Source organism: Rhinolophus sinicus, linkage group LG03 (assembly GCF_036562045.2).
Source record: "Rhinolophus sinicus isolate RSC01 linkage group LG03, ASM3656204v1, whole genome shotgun sequence".
NCBI classification, from domain to species: Eukaryota; Metazoa; Chordata; class Mammalia; order Chiroptera; family Rhinolophidae; genus Rhinolophus; species Rhinolophus sinicus.
Genome location: NC_133753.1, coordinates 142,740,503 through 142,758,182, shown reverse-complemented (window position 1 = coordinate 142,758,182; position 17,680 = coordinate 142,740,503). Strand labels below are relative to the sequence as shown.

Sequence of the window (17,680 nt, the reverse complement as noted above, 5' to 3'; positions counted from 1 at the left end):
AAATACCCTGGTTTTTAAATTAAAACTTTTTTTTTGAAAACTGGACAGGCTAAACAAAGCATAGACGAGGAGGGGATCTGGCACAGAAGCTATCAGTTTGTTACCATGGATTGAATGATCCGTACCTTCTTATTTGACCCATGCAATGCACAGATATACATGCAGCTATTTTCAACATATACTGTTTCAAAACCTTTTAAAAATAGAGATATTCAGTAATAATCAGTGGGGCTGAATTAAGGACAATTCCTCTTAGACACTCTATTAAAAATGTTTGGTAGATGGAAGAATAGCTATAATGTATTGTAACGTCAACAAAACTTTTATCCTGGTCCTAATGAGATGCTCTTCCATATACTATGTTTAAGTCAATATCTCAAGATGGATAGAAAACTGTACCCAAAAAAGGTTATTAGACCCTGGAACTATCCCAGAAAATGTTTAACAAATAATATTCTGTAAGGATTAGTCTCATTCTATTTAACAATGTCTCCCTAACACATATAAGAGAATAGTGTCATTTCTTTTCCTAAGACTGGGGAATTGACTTGATGATTTGCCATCCATCTGGCTCAGTTTTAACTCTTGAAAAGGGTAGCTCTTCTTTGGAACATTCCACTGAATATACTGGATGGATATCATAGAAATGTAAGCAATGAAAACTGCTTCTAATATATAGGCTTTGAATATGATTTAAGATATTAAGCAGACATATGAAATGAAATAACAAGTTTATTGTACAAACTGGTATGGTAGAAATTAACGCTAAGCAGTGCCAAGACAGAGAGGAATCCAATCAAGTGTGATTCATCCACCACAAACTCCCTGGAGGTGAGTGTTGTTATTGAACTTTGAAGAAAGTATGAAGCCAGGCAAGGTAGAGATTAACAAGCCAGTCTAGGTCTATTGTGTTGTATGTTTCAAGTGGTAAGACAAATGAATCAACTGCAAGAATCTCTAGGCAAATGAGATAAACGGCAACAGAAATGAACAAGGGAAAATGATGCCATTTCACAATCCATAAAATAAAGTAATGATACCCAATATGTGAAAAAGAATAACTATCAAATTTATCTATTAGTTTGTTTTAATATTGTATTAAATTCAAACTGTTAGCATTATGACCCTTGATTTTGACCAAAAAATTCTGCTTTGATTATTGACATACCCGATGAGATTTCTGCATCTGCTTTTTCTGAAAAGTGAATGTTGTAAATATATTGCTATTTACAAATCCATATTCCGTTCAATTTAAAAAACATGTAGGAAAAGTCACAGGCTGTATAATTAAACAAATGATATATATGAACAACATGGAACAGTTTTTGACTCCTATGAGTAATCAGCATGGCATACAGGAAAGAGTATGTGTGCTAGAAAGAAGCAAAAAATGGATTTAAATTTGTTTTGTCATTTGATAGCCTGGTGATCACGAGCAAGTCAACCAAATTCTCTAAGTCTCATTTTCCTCCTCTGTAAAAGGTAAATCGTTCCCATTTTGAGATCGTTCTAAAGATGAACAAAAATAAAATGTAAATCATGGCAGATGGCATTAAATAGCTATTAGTATTAAAATTATCATTATTGGTCATTAACAATTGTAAATTCCTTATAAAATTCATAAACAATCTAGTGATGAATCGATTTCTAAATTGCTATTGTAATGAAGCCAAGACATCTTTTCTTCAGTTAGGAATTGAGGGCCTAAAACTCCAAACAGAAATATACTATTTAAATTTCTTTACCTTAAGTCCTTAATTTAGATGTGAACTAGTTCAGAATCTTAGCTACAACACACATGCACTCTCTTTTACGCAAAATATAATCAGATGTTTGTGATAGGTTAAATTACTGTGTTTTTTATGCAAAGAAAAAAGGACGATTTCCCTCAGGATTCTTCTGGAAAATTAATCTGCTAATTTCTAAACCTCACTGTGATTCAAATGCCTTGTTGAGTCTTGAACACATATATTGTTTTAACTACAGCAGATGTTTCTGTGTGGGGCATGGTTTTCCACCCTGCGTTTCACTTATGAGGCAGATAAAATGAGGTAGTGCTGCAGCCTAGCTTGTGTAGCCCAAAAGAGTAATAATAGCCCAGGCAAAGTGAAGGAAGGCTCCACTCTCCAGAATGTTTGCCTCTAAAGGCAGCATTAGGTGCAGGACACCTTAGAAGCACATTCATTAGGAGATTTCTACACACCAAATACACTGCTACACATGAAAGGGAGAAAAGGGCCCCCTTGATTTGTGTTTATGAGATTGCAAATTATTTCTTCAGAAAATATAGAAAGGCTCTCCCTCAGGCATATAATATAAATGCCAAAGTCAATTAATTCCATTAAAAATATCTGAATAAAAACTGAAAAATTCAGACATGTGTATCAATCTAAATCTGAATTTACTTGGAGACATATATACCAGGTAAATTCATCCTAAAATGAAAATAGGCAATAAGAAAGATGCAAAATGTAACGCTTGCATAGAATTGTTTTCTTCAGCACTCAGTTCTAACACCTAGAGAAACAGCCAAATTATTTCATCCTTGGAAAGACCATGGTTAAATTATGAAGATCTTAATATTTTCCATATCAAAAATATTTTAATCATAATTCAAATTTTCCTTTTCTGTAGTTTTATAGGTGGAGCTTCTTTATTTCACATCATCAGGAAAGATAAAAAACAAAAAGAAAATTACCTATGTAAGCTTAGTAAGATTAAAACACACATTTTCATTCATCATATATGGTTGATTTTTGTTTGTTTTAAAATACTTGTGTATTTCTTGCTTTTCAGTAATTTTGAGTATCAAATTCATCTTTTAAGATGAGCCAACTTGAGCAGCCTATGGCCTAAAAAATGACCAACTATACATATTTTAAAGCACCATTTTTTCTATCATAATGCTACAAACATCTGCACTGATTACAATTAAAAACAGTGTAAATGATTATCACTCCAATTATAGCTCCTTGTTCTCATAAAAATTCAGGACTGCCCTCCAACAGCATTTTGAGTGTGTGATGCCCATATGCCTTTTTCTCTGAATTGAAACCTCCCTGGGATTTCTTTCACAACTATATATACAATGAATATATGTAGTTGTGCTGCTTTTATTTATATCAGAAAAGTAATATTTTATTGAGACACATTTTCAAGACGCTTTGGCAGTCCATTTTTCCTTTCTGTCTATGTGAATTTACATAGAAGAAATGCAAAAAAGCACAATTATGCTATCCAACAAAAAAGTTTCTAGCTTTCCAAAGTTTTTTGTTGAATGTTGTTGTAAGGGACATGACTCTCTATAGTGTTCAATATTATCGATATTGAAAAGTGTAGAAAAGATATTGGGTTTGAAATATGTATACATTAAATTAGGACAGATATTGCATTAAAAATTGGACCAATATTTCTCAAATTTTGGAAGTTGCTTCTTTTTACATATGGAAATAAAATTGAAGTACATATTTAATAATAAGTAGAAAATGTAAAAATTGAATACAATTTTCAAATTAACAGTTCAGGTAAAAAATTAAATAAGAAAATACTTTTTAGCAATTACTAAACTGTTGCACTACATATATGTATATATATAGAGAGATATCTATCTATATATGTAAATATTTCTTGTTTAGGATCCAATATTGCCATTTAAGGAGAAAAAATAGGGAGAAAGTATTTAGTATTTTGTGTGACATGAATTTCCCCCTATAGTCATTTAAAATCTATAAATGAGGAGAAAAGTGAAAATCCAGACGTGACCTCTTTTTAAGTTAATTTATACTAAAATTTAGTACAAAGTGAAGAAATTAAAAAACATTCTGTTTGTTTCAGCATTTAAAAAGAGCATCCTTACTTTAAGATATCAGCTCATTGTCTAAATTAAATGGTGAAAACACAGTTGTTCAAAAAGAACACAACTAAGGCAAATACATCATATCAATCAGATAAATGTTAAATTCATACCTTATGAATTTGTGGTTGTCCATAACTGAATCTTTGAAACTGAATGTTTTAATACATATTCCCCAAAGTAGGAAAACAACAAATAAAATTATTTTCCCACTGCAATATTACTTAAAATGTATGAAAGGTTAAATTACCACATCTCTTCAACAAGCACTAAATTCATTTACTAAATCCTTTCAAGTAGAGATGTCTTATGGAAAATATTTATCAGCCATTAACAACATGTGCATAAAGAAAGTTATAACATGTATATCTTATTGATCTGCAACCATAATACAAAGTATATGATTCTAATGTCCTGAGATCTCCATAATCCCTACATATAGAATGCTACAGCTTTTTCTACCAACAGGCCCCTCTTTTTGGTAATTTAAAAACTTTAATCCTTTATCTATGACTAAAACTATTCAGTTGCCTGTTCTACAAATTCAGAAATCCACTTTTTTCACATTAAAAGACATCTATATCTCATCAGTAAAAACATTATATATCTAATCTTCTCATATTATCCAAAAAGGCAATTCTATATCACAGTGTAGAATGGTTTAATCTGTAAGTACAATAGATGTAATATTAAAACATATGAATCAGTGATATCAAAAGGGAGAATTCCTATGCCTATGGAGTAAATCTCAAATGGAAAAGATAGAAATGACTGATTTTAGTTAAGTGCACTCAATACCACTTGAAGATTGACTTGTTAAAAATAGTTCAAGCATAACTTCTATACATACAAATAGTGTGGATAAGGCCATTTTAATGACATGTTGCAAAAATAACAATGGAAAACTATATTTCTGAGAATGGCGAAAATACCTCAGCTTCTAAACAATACCTTTAAAATTTGACGATTCAAGTGCTGCTTGCAGGGCAGCACATCAGAAGGGTGGTAATGAAAGAGTGTTAGAAATATAACTATTTTAGGTGTTTCCAATAAGGTAGTTCTTTGACTTTATCACTACTCAATATCTCCATATTAGAGGGCTGAAGGGGACATTTTATTGGAAAAGAAAGCCTGATAGATACAAGGGGAATAAAGGATTTAAGTCTCTCAGAAATGGAAAATCAAAACAAGAATTTTAAAGAGAAGTGGGGGAGAAATAACAGAAAGGGAAGAGAAAGGAAAGGAAAGGGAAGAGAAAGGAAAGGGAAAAGGAAAGGGAAAAGAAAAGGGAAAGGGAAAGGAAACACTAATTCCTGGACTATATCCACCCAAACCAAAATGGCACCAAAAATTTAAAGCCAGGATATTTAAACTTCTGGGATATTTTAACCTAAAGTGTTTATATTTTTCAAGGAAAATAACTCCTTTTGCTTGAATAATCTGAATAATTATGACAATTCCCTTCCACTTGCCTAAATACAAACAAGAATGGTTTCTTGAAATCAGGTCTTCAGGAGACTTCTCATAAAGCCACTAGATGGCATGAAAGCACTGCACTGGGTCTGCTCAGCCTCACTGGCTTACAGTGTCGCCTAGACATTTATTCTCATGCTGAGAGCTCAGTGTTTAGTCAAGTAAGATGCATTTTCTTTCAGAGAAATCTTTCTGTGTTGCACGACACTTTTCAGGACACGGAGGGGTATTCCACCCTACCCCCCCCAACACACACATACTCAGAAAATGTCGAATTAAATTTGGAATAGTAAAAATCATTGCAGTATTTACTGGGGCTTCCTGAGAACTTTACCTTTCAGCTCTTTAGGGGATAGTCTGCTATTTGTTATGCAGCCGTCCTTAATAGGTAGTTAGAGGGAAGGAGAAGTCCCTTCAGCATTAAGCCTGTGCTCAAACAACTGCAGACTAAGTTTGCATATTCTTACTCATCTCTTTCTTTTCCCTGATTTTTTTTTTCATCAAAAATTCTCTTTGTCTTTCTTCATCTGATATTGTGGGGTCCCTCATTAAGGACTGTAATATGAAAAGCTAGATTTAAAACTGCTGTCAGAATGGCGGTTGTCCTTTTTAAATATTCTTTACCAGCAAAGCAAAAGGAAATGTCTTTGTTCTTGCTTTTCAAATGCAATGTTTTTGCTTCATTTAATATTTCTGCCTGATCAGTAGGCACCTTCTAATCTACCCTCCAAACTTTGAGATATAGTTTTATAGTGGGTGTATTTCCAGCTTTCCAATACATGCATAAGGCATATACCTCGCTGTGCCTCCACAACAGGAGCAATTACCATATTCCTCCAGATATTATCACTATCTCGCTTCACAAAATGTCCATTGTAAAAGCTGTTTTGATCTTTTGGATAAGTGCCTTAATTTAAAATAATAGCAAAAAGGTAAAATTAGGCCTCCATGCTCAGCAGTGCATGAATGACAAATCTGTTGTAGTTTGGGGTATACTTTAAAAGATTCCTTTTAAAATCTCTTGTATCAAATTTACATTTGATCAAAAACTATATTACACATTGGCAAACTGAACTGCATAATTTATTTCATGTACTACTGATATAGCTGTGTTTATACATATAATAGGTTTTAGAGTTTTGTTATATTATACCAGTTCAAAATCTGAAAGATTTCTAAAAGCTTTTTTTTTTTTCAGTTTTGAGCCACCCTTGAAAAGTTTGTTTTTTTCTTTGTATAATGTCCCAGAGAAAGATGATCATTTCTCAAGTATCTTCTAAGCCCCAGCTTCAATGAATTTATGGAAACCAGAGATTATATGAAGACATCCAATTAAAACATTTAGAAAAATAAGGATTCAATAAAACGTAATTGAACCTCTTTAAAATACAAATATTGGAGACCAAATAGACAACTTGGCAAAACTTGTTTCAGAAACAATATTATATCTTCATTTTACCCTCTGTTGTTCTGGTTTATGGGAACATAAGTTAATTTGTCATATTAATACATCCATAGAATGAGTCCTGTGAGTCATGTTTTAATTGGTATCATTTAAAATATTCACTTTAGGTAAAATCTTCAAAACTCCATTCTCATTATACGAGTTACTATAAGATAGATAGATAGATAGATAGATAGATAGATAGATAGATAGATAGATAGATCTTGAAATAGGAGCCTTATTTGTATACAACTGATTTACTTTCTTTAGACATTCTATGCAATTCACAATTGGTCATGAGGGATATAATACAGACTAATAGTTTAATACTTTTAAAGTGGGTGATTTTATATACAAATCTAAAACAATTTCTAGGAGTATGATTTCAACAGATTATGAATGGCCACTAACTTTTCTTGTGGCATCTAACTAACAACAGGGGAGCATAACGTCATTTTCTGCTTGAAAATTCACTTGGGAGTGTGTGTGTGTGTGTGTGTGTGTGTGTGTGTGTGTGTGTGTGCGCTATGGAAACTCCCTGCTCAGCTCTGTTTGATCACTTGCTGAAAAATAATAGCTTTTCACTAGTTCTGAGAAGGACATTGTCTCCATATGATTGCAGTTAATTATTTCAATGAAAAATTTTTTAATTTTTTTTTTAAATTTGGACTCCCATATGAATAAATAACTCAACTATGTCCATAATATGGAAAACAGAGACACCTCCAAGCTTTCATGGTAAAGGGGTGGAAACAGCGGACTGATATTTTGTTCTTTATTGTATTCATATATTCAAAGAGTTTAATAAAACTTGAAATATAATTTTATGTAAAACACAACCTAGAGAAAAAAAGAACTTTGTAAATGCTTTTGTAATTGCACTAGGTTAAGGAGAAAATCCCACATTCAAATTACATTTGGAGTCACACTAAGCAGACTTAACAACTATTTGAAATGATTAGGAATGCATTATATTCTCATTTGTCAATTGGTTTTCTGTAATGTTAGTATTTATAAAACATAAAAGAAAATATATTGATCAGCATCTCACTTAAAAATAAAAAAAAAATTTCTTTGTTTTGGGGAGATTTTTTTGAGAGAAGTGTTTTTTCTTTTAATATTGTTTGGCTTATTTGGCCAACCAATTAATTGGATATCAAATAACTTAACAATTAAATATTAAAATAATTGAATATCACATTCATTATGTGACAATAAATAGCACATATAAATTGCAGAGCAGTGATTTCATAGAAATAAGCTTTGCTCACCTAGTGATTTTGTATTTCATGCTTGTGGTCAAGATTCTACAAAGTTATAGTATATCTTTAAGAAAAACTGAACAGAGACCCACTAGTAATTTGGAAACCATTAATAAAATATATATACTTCTTTGGGAAAAACACACACACAAAATTACCCTTTGGTGGTTTGGAGTATCATAAATTTAAATTACATTTAAAAAATAAAAATCTTAAATTGAAATAAATTAGGAAAATGAAAAAAGTTTAAAGAAGGCCATATAAAACACTGCAGCGTCTTGAGATGACTAAAGCTCATATGTCTTTAATATGCGAAATGTAGAAGAAATGATTAAAAATTCACCATTGATTTGGAGAAAGAATGACACTTATTTACTGGCTATTATATTTATTTCCTTCCCAGAAACTTAAGAGGTTAAATCAGCTATCCTAAAAATCAAGGCAACTACTTTATCAATATATTAATTCTAATTTCCCAATGTTTTCACAGTGTCTTCCTACAATGTACTGTCCTAAGCATTTAATCTGTGACCGAGGTTGAGTCACCCACAAAGCCCAAAGTGAGAGCCATGATCTGTTTCCCTGAACAATCTCTTCAGACTCAGAACTTTTAGTTTTTCACCACTCAACAACTGAGGACTTTCCACCTCTGCCTCGTACAATACGCAACAAATAAAACAAAATAAAGTAAAATAAAACAAAACCACAGACATTTAAATAAAATTAATGTTGGACCCCTGTTATTTGATTACACCAAGAATAGTATGTCACGTTGTTCTTCTGATTTGCTGCTTGACTGAATTATTTACAAAACAGGTACATTCTTCTGAAATAAATTGAGGGTGGGGGAGGGAAGGAGTGGCAAGAAGAAGTGGGGAAGAGGTTAGATAAACTGGAGTCTAGAAATGCAAGCAGAAAATACAATAGGAGGGCCTACCATCCTTTCAAAGGTTAGCTTCAGCTAACAATAGTATACAACTTTATAAAACTCTTCTCTCTGCTTTGGTCTCTTTCTCTCTCACACACAGATGGGCACACGTGCCCATATATACTCACACAGGCATCTGCTCCAAACTGAGATAGAGGAGGATGTGTGTTTCTAATCCTTATGAACAATTTGCACCTGGCATTGGCCTTGGCAATGGCAACAAAAAGCTGACCGCTTTTTCCAAAGCTATTTTCTACATTACAGTTCGTTAAAATGCCACTGACCAGGGGCTCATGTGAAATAGAAACGTATCCTGTTCATGAAGGAGAATGCAGGTAATCAGAACCAAAACAAGCCAATGCACCAGTTTTGACTGAAACTCCAAATATATAAATGTGAAGTTTCTGCTAAATGGGCTCAGACGAGATGGAAGAACAGCCTGAAGCATAGAAACAAGCAATAGAAAAAAAGCATAAAATATGAACAATCAATCTCACAGAATATGTGAAGTAATAAACAGTTTAAAGTTACCAAGATGTTTTTTCAGTCTTCTTCATTCATCAGTCCTCCAGATTTTCATTATTTATTGAATGATCACATGACAGACCAAGTCTATAACCCATGAATATATCGTTGCAGATCACTTTCATCATTTTCCAGAAAAAGAGTGAGACATGAAAATACTTGCTAACAACTTCATTAGAAACCCAATGGCTTAGGTAGAATTAGAATTCAAGACATCAAAACCCTCAATACCCAGTGTAATCCTTTAACCACTAGGCCACACTCTCTTTCAAAATTGTTAATAGAAACAACATTGCCCTTTTTGTACAGCTGTAGATGCCCTATTGATCTGTATCACATACCATTTAACACTGGATGATTTGGCTAGGAAAAGCAATGTTCACTGTTCCATGGCGAATCAGATAACAATGCAAAGATTGGCTATAGAAGCAGAGGAGATGGGGAAACAAACAACCACAAACAACAAACCTCTTCTGTATGTTTTCCACAGCTATTTTTCACTCCACAAGAAAAAAAAAAAAAAAAAAAAGTTGTAGACTGCAACTGTATGAAAAGTAAAACTATTTCTGCCTAATGCAGATGCGGATCATGGGAATGGAAACCTAATAAACCAACAGCTGAAGGCCACATTATTGCCCTCACCTCCTCCCCTAGCTCATTTAGAAAATGACATGTTTTTCTTCACAATGTTTTCCCCCTCCTCTCTCTTTAGTGGCAGTAATGCTGAATGCTCTTGACATAATTCTTCGTTCACCCCTGACAGTCATTTTTTTGAATACTATCCCAGTAATAAAACACCTGACCTTGAGTCTTTCAAATGGCCATTGGCTTGGGTTACCCCAATTAACTCTGCTCATCTGAAAGTATCCAGAGGAGTCAGGTGTCTCACTCTTTGCTAAACTCAGTATTATGAGAGAATACATTTTACTTTTTGTTTTTCTAGTGGATTTCTTTATTCCTGTATGATCAAAACACAGCAAATTAACAGGCTTTAAAAATGATCCACAAGTATATAGAATTCCGATACCAAATATTTCTGCCTTGGAAGTCACAGAGGACATTTCTACTTCCCTGAGAGTTACTGTTCAATATTTAGAGATCATTGAAAGAATTATGTATACAAGCATCAATGAAAAGCTAATTTTATTTATTTATAAGATAGCTACAGGTCTGAATAACTTAATGAAAATACATACGTGCTTTTGTGCAGAGCACACATCTGTGAATATCGGTGTATGTCCGGGTCAATATATTTTTGGGGTATAGCTCTCCCAAATCAATAGCTCTTTATTAAAACTCCTGAGGTAGAGAAGAAAATGTGTACCTCCAGAGATAAAAGTGTGTTTATCACATGTTGGTGTTTTAATTAAATGTAAGATTTTGCCTGAAGAATAAAGTTGAGAGTTACTGCATAAATAGTAACTGAGGTTTCTCAGAGAACTTTGGCAAAGGAATTTGGACATGTTCAACACAAATGGGATATAAGAAAAATTAAGAGAATGTTTAAATTCTGTCAAAGCAAGGGCCCTTTCATTTTTTAATTGTTATGAAATAAAATGCATCTTTGTGTATCTGAGCCAGCAATCTCTTTGCTCCGTGTACATGTTATTTAACATTTATCATTAGGCACAGGACTTAACAAGAGTATAGCTTTTATTCACAAATCCTTTAGAATTTGTGTGCAATGCAATTTTATCACTGGCCACACTTTTATTTTTTCTTAAACAAGGTAAACCATAAGATTTCTTGATAGACAATACTTGAAATCGAATATGAAGTCTACATAACTGAAGGTGGCCAAATAATGCAGACTGAAAGGAGTGCATGTGTCTTCCAAAGACTACAAGCCTCCTTTTGACATTCAAGCGACTCAGTAAGTAGGGTAAGAGAAATTGAATTTAGCTGATGCAAATGAAATTAAAACTAAATTGGTTGTCACATCAAACTGATGTTAACTATGTAAATGTTTTCTGTTTATGAAACTACAGTTTAGAGTGCATAATGCTGCAAAAATGAGAATATTTTCATGTTCACTTAAAATAAAAATTAAAAGACATACTGTGGAATTGCTTAAAATATTTGCCACTTACTCATGTAATATTTAAGGGCCTATGAGCCATGAAAAGTGTGGACACAGTGTATGGAGATAAACATACACACATCAATACACATGCATGCTTTTCTGGCCAGGCAATATCCCATTACATCATTGCTTCAAATGCATTAATTCTCTTCAATATTGTTGGCTGTTTCAGGTTAACTACCAGAATCATTTGCCTGAGAAGCGAGATTTAATTGTCTTACAACTACCTCTGTGAGGTACAATAGGGATTACAAGTACCCATTGATTATACTATTGGGTAGAATAAGGGACTCTTATTCTAGCATTTCTCATTCATTTTGTCATTGCATTCTCTTTGAAAGAGACCAAATGGGTCCCAGCAGGTGAAAGCAAAGAAACCTGAAAGGCCCCCTTTGATGAATGACAATACCACAACCACCCCCTTCCCCCCATTTTTGGAGATTATAAAACCTTATTAAATCATGCCCTGTTAGATATTGATTGAGAGGGAGCTAAACTAAAACCAACAATAGCAGCATGGATCAGAGAACACTGCTTTCATCAATGGGTACTAAACACAGCTAAGCTTTCCAATCCTTTTTGGTGGGGGAGGGGGAAAGGGGCTTTTTTTTTTAACTATTTACTTTTGTTTAAACCATTATCCCAGAAAGTCATACAATTATGGGAGCTTTGTCAGTCAAGAATAGATCGTAGTTGTCTAGCACTTCATCTTTTTGAATGTACCAGTGTATTGCACAAACAATATTATACTTGGTTAAGATTCAGGATTATTATTATGATTATTTGGGGGGGGGTTGCAATTTTGGGTAATTATCATAATTATTCTTGACTCTGGGACCCCTTTGATGACAAGGCCTGCTTTAAAGTAAACCACTTGGATATAACAACCCAAGATATTTGAAAAGAGGCTGCTGCCAGAATCAGAGTTGAAAACTCACCCATATTTTAAGGCTATCTTGATTATCAGGCTGTTTGCGTTCCTTGGCTGTCTTTTCTGCCATCTGTGAGCACCACAGCAAACAACCCCTTTATGACAATCACCTCAGATAACTTGAATATGTCTGCTTTAGAGGAGACTTCTGTAATAAGACCCTGTGCTAATTAACTGTCAGCTTTTTTTCTTAATCAGCAGAGTGTGTTTCAGAAAGTAAAGGAAAGACATTCTACCAAAAACTAAGCAAGAATGAAGCTTATGTGCTAGACTGCAACAACTTCTCCTTTTTCTCAGGCCTTAGTCTTAGTAAATCTCTTTGCTTTAGATACTTCACACGTGATAAAGATTTTCATTTTTCTTGTCAGTTGACTATAGGTAATAACAGTTCCTTCTCCCACTAGACAGCTACTTGATTCAACAACTTTACCCAAAAAAGAGGAAGAAGAAGGAGAAGGAGGAGGAGGAGGAGGAGGAGGAGGAGGAGGAGGAGGAGGAGGAGGAGGAGGAGGAGGAGGAGGAGGAGGAGGAGGAGGAGGAGGAGGAGAAGAAAGGAAGAAAAAGAAAAGGAAAGGGAAGAAAATGAAAAAGGAAGAGAGGGAAGGAGGAAGGGAGAGAAAGAGGGAAGGAGAGAAGCAGGGAAGAAGGAAGGAAATAAGGGCAGAGAAAACAATGTAGGTGTAAAGCAATTTTTAGTTACATTGTTAAAAAAAAGAGGCAGCTAGTATTGCTATTAAAAATAATCATAGCTAAAAGGGCCAGATGTAAAAATTTTTAACTTGATATCAAAGATGAGTAATTTCCAGTTCAAGAGAGATAATTATTTGTAGAAGCAACATTATATGCCATGAAAATAACATTTGAAAAAACTCTCTAGCAACTATATCATTTTAAAGAGACTATGGAAATCAAGCCCTGCACAAAATAGAAACAAATTTAAATATCAATTTTAGCTTGGTGAATTATTTTCTACTTGATAGATAAAAACAGAAGTAAACACATGAAAATAAAACAGTAATAATATTTCCTTTAAAAATTGATATAAAGGCATGAACGCAGAGGTTTTGTTTTGTTGTTAAAATCCACTTCTGAATCATGACTCTCCAAAATATACACAGGAAGTAAAATTTTAAAGTCAGTTACAATAAACATAGAAAAAAAGAAGAGTCTGAAAGTATTAGGTTGATGCAAATGTGATTTCAGTTTTTGAAATTATTTTTAACCTTTTAAACTGCAATTACATTTGTACCAACCAATACTTTGTTTCTAGGCAAAATTTTATTGTTTTATATTGTATAAATTATTTTTTCACAATATTCTAAAAATTAATTGCATTTGTGAATGATTTTATTATTGAATGCTAAAAATTTACTCAAAACTTTATTGTTAATTAATATTTTCTACTTGTGGAGTCTTCTGGATTTGTTAGCTTCAACTTTGAAATTAGGCATTACATTCTTTTAACACTTTTAATCATTTGGCATCAAATGTTATAATTTGTAAATTTTATTTTTTAAATTTATTTTCACACCTTCCAAATTCTATACTCTAAATAAAAATTTAAAAGCATTAAGTGCCTAATACTTTCAAGTCAATATATCTAATTATTAGTTTAAAACATTTTGAACAGAACAGTTAAAAAAATAAAAAAGTTGTCCAGGTATGTATTAGATGACAGACTCTTTTTAAAGTGTAAAGATGTGCAATTCATTTTTATAAATGCTGCAAAAGCTTGAAAAATTTTAAATTTTCATATGCTACCTAATATAGATAATTAAATGACAAAATCTGTTGCTAATTTTATTTTCATTAGATTTGATTTTTTTCAAGTGTTACCTATTAATTTTATACTGATTAGTTCAGTTCCTTTGCTGATTTGTGTTTCCTAAAAGAAGCCTGAGAATTAGTCTTGTAACATACAATAAATTTTTAATTCAGCCATCAGTTGGCAATTTTAGATTGTCTTCTATCTTTGGCAAGCAGCTAGAATATAAAATAACTGACCATTTAAGTTTCAATAATAGTATTTTTCTAATGTCATTAAAGTATATTTTGTTTTTCATTTTTTAAAATGCTGCGATTTAACTCTTCTTTAAGTAATCTGGGAAGACTATGTTAAAATAGTTCTATTTGATAATAAATTGTTATAATAAAAAAATTATGAAAAATATTTTCAGTACCGATCCCAAATGTGAGAATAACTAATATTACTTGAGGTTTGCCAAATATTCATATTGTTGTGCATTGGAGGTGTCTTTGCTAAATTCTTTCTCTTCCATCACATCTAAAAATTTCAAACAAGTCAGAAATTATTTTGGTTTCAACACTGAAATATAATAATTTCAATTTCTATCACTTTCTTTAAAATTAAAATTTAATTCTGTTTTATCATTTAAATATGTGGCTTTTTGTGGTCAAATTACCTATATGATCTCTTACTAAGTCCTGTGATCTCTGTCTAGAATTTTGAATGCTGAAGTCTTCATAAACACTGTATCCAAACTGTTACTTTTTTAGCCATTGCAACAATACTGCAAAATGATTTCAATCAATTTGCATTAGAACTGTAGTAAAAAAGAAATTAAGCACACAATTTGCCTGATTTTTTCAAACTGTTTAGAATACAAAAAGCAGTCTATTTTATAGAATTCAACTCATGCATGATCACATATACTTTTTTGTTTCTTAAATGACTCATTTATCAGCGTAAAACAAAAATACAAATTTTTCTCGTATGTCATCTAAAGACCCTCCCAAAATCAATATGCAGGGTGATATTGATGTATATACAAAGAATTATTCCTTTCTACCTTAGAAAAACATTACCTCAAACAGTTTCTGCATCTGACATAAAAATAAAAATAAAATATTTTTTTTCAAATTTAATAACCATGCTCAAAATACCCGAAATGCTATTAGCATCTATTCCACAACATAATTTCTGTTTAATTAAATATGATTTATTTTTCCTAGTGATAGGTGTCATATTCACTTTATTATTTTGGGATGGGTAGGCAGAGCTAATTTTCATTTAAGTGGAAGTAATATTGTTACTAAGAGAAATGTTAAATCAATGAAATAGATATTGGATTTTTTAGATTGAGTTGGTAACATTTTAACAATCTCTTTGCAGACACATCTAACTCATGATAATGTTTATTTGTGATAGATTCAGTGGAATAAACTTTGACAAATATTTTAATTGTCATTTCTGAAGTTGTTAAGTACCCAATATATTAATGCTTCCTACACATACGGATTCTTCTCTTTCAGAATCTTACATTTTCTCTATATTCCATTTTTGAAAGATTTAAGAAAATACACTTTCTCAGAAAAGGAGATTTTACAGTATTTTTTACAAAAGAACTTCGTAAAACTGTTAAGATCGTTTGACTTAGTTCCTGGAGCTTTCATGTGAAGATATTTCAATAGCCTCAGCTATAATTTCCTTAAGATTCATTGGGGTGAAAATAAACTATCAGTAAGATTCTCTTCCATTTCATCAGAATATCCAAGAGATATTTGTATATAGAAGCTAAAAGCATTCTTTTGCTCTGACAAGGCCTTCCAGTTCATGCTCAGCACACATTCACGTAGTACATGCATTAATTTCTCATTCAGCATAGGAAAATTGGAAACAGCTTTTAAGACAAGTGTGAGAAGCCACACTCCTTAGAGGGAAAATTTGAGAAATTAGTCACATCTTCTTCCTTTCAGTCTAAATGTTAAGGTCCCAGGTCCCTTTGCGGGATTTCATAGAAAAGTCAGCAACACTTCTTTTATCCGTTCTTAGAAAATATGACCACCATGAAACAATGAGACACTGAGATGGTCTTCCTTACAGAATCTATTGTCATATTTCTTTGACGCCACTGTCCTCCCTTCTCCCCTTTCCTCAAAACATTTATCAAACTCTTCTTTTGGAACTGTCACTTAAGGGAGATAATTTTTAGGAGAACATTCCTAGTTTATAGTCATAATTCATTTTTAAACCCAAAGCAGAGATACCTATGTTCACCACACTTAACTCCATATACGTTCCTCAAAGTCAATCTTCTTTTACTAAACAAAGCTTTCCCATTATAAAAAATGTTCCAAAGGGTGGGCAGTGGCATTTGAAGGCAATTATGAAGAAGACATCCAATACAGGTAGCATCGCTGAAATGAGCATTGACTACCTAGCAGGACGACCATTTTGAAACATTTGATTTTGATGAATGTTTGGTTATATTAATTAAAATAATCAGTCACAACACTCTGCACTCACATCTCAAATACCTGCCTATCAGTCCTTTATAAGTCAAAGCCCTTTGCAGTTCTGCATGGAACATGACTTGAAAACTCGCACTTCATAGTCACAGTCCCTTTGGAAATACACCTTCTGAGTGACAAGCCTTCTTTGTTTACATGCACAACAGGTAAAATGTAAGATAAATCTTAATATGTAGACTAATATTTAATATGATTTCAGATAGCATCAAATCATCACACATTAGAATTTAATTGTTAATTTAGGTAGGTTTAATTTAAAAAACAAACAACAACAAAAACTATTGGGTCCAAAAAGACACAACTTTAGAATACAGTCTTATGAATATTTAGTTAATGTATCGATCTATCTGTACCCAAATTTAAAATTTTGTTTTTAAAGTATATGCACCAGTGCTTAAATGTTTTCATAGGGTGTGAAACAAATCGCCCAATAATTTTAATAACAGTTGTTTTACATACATATTTTCTTTAAGAATTTAATATTTTTAATTATGTATGAGCCAAATTTTGAGTGTCTGACTTTCTTTTATAGTTAATTTCTCTATTGTTAATAGAAACCAAATAGTTATGATATACAATTTTCCCTTCTGAAAATTGTTACTGTCTTGTGAGTGAAATTTACCATAGTGAAGTAACTATGTGACACACTAGGTATGTGAGAATTCCCAGCCATGCTAGCAATGTAGATGAACCGTAGAATCTTTGGCTGTGCATACCTTGGCTTATCTTGCCATGATGAACTAATTATCCTACAGAAAAGATAAGAGTGAATTCAAGTTTCTCTGTATTTCAGAATGTTAACCTTGGTGCAACTCTGTAAGTTTCACAAACGTCTACCTACTCCACCTCTAGAAAATGCCCAAAGGGAAATTATGAATGTCATGACCATGAGACCCTGTGTTAAGTGCA

At 32.5% G+C, this 17,680-nt stretch overlaps 1 long non-coding RNA gene across 1 annotated transcript in view; it reads left to right on the top strand.

Annotated features, from left to right (window-relative positions):
* Nucleotides 1–647: 647 nt before the first annotated feature.
* The window catches only part of LOC141570414 (uncharacterized), a 44,121-nt gene continuing 27,088 nt past the window's right edge, over nucleotides 648–17,680 (top strand). Inside the window, exon 1 of the long non-coding RNA XR_012494419.1 lies at nucleotides 648–831. This is a non-coding gene — a long non-coding RNA (uncharacterized LOC141570414). The remainder of the gene's footprint in view (nucleotides 832–17,680) is intronic.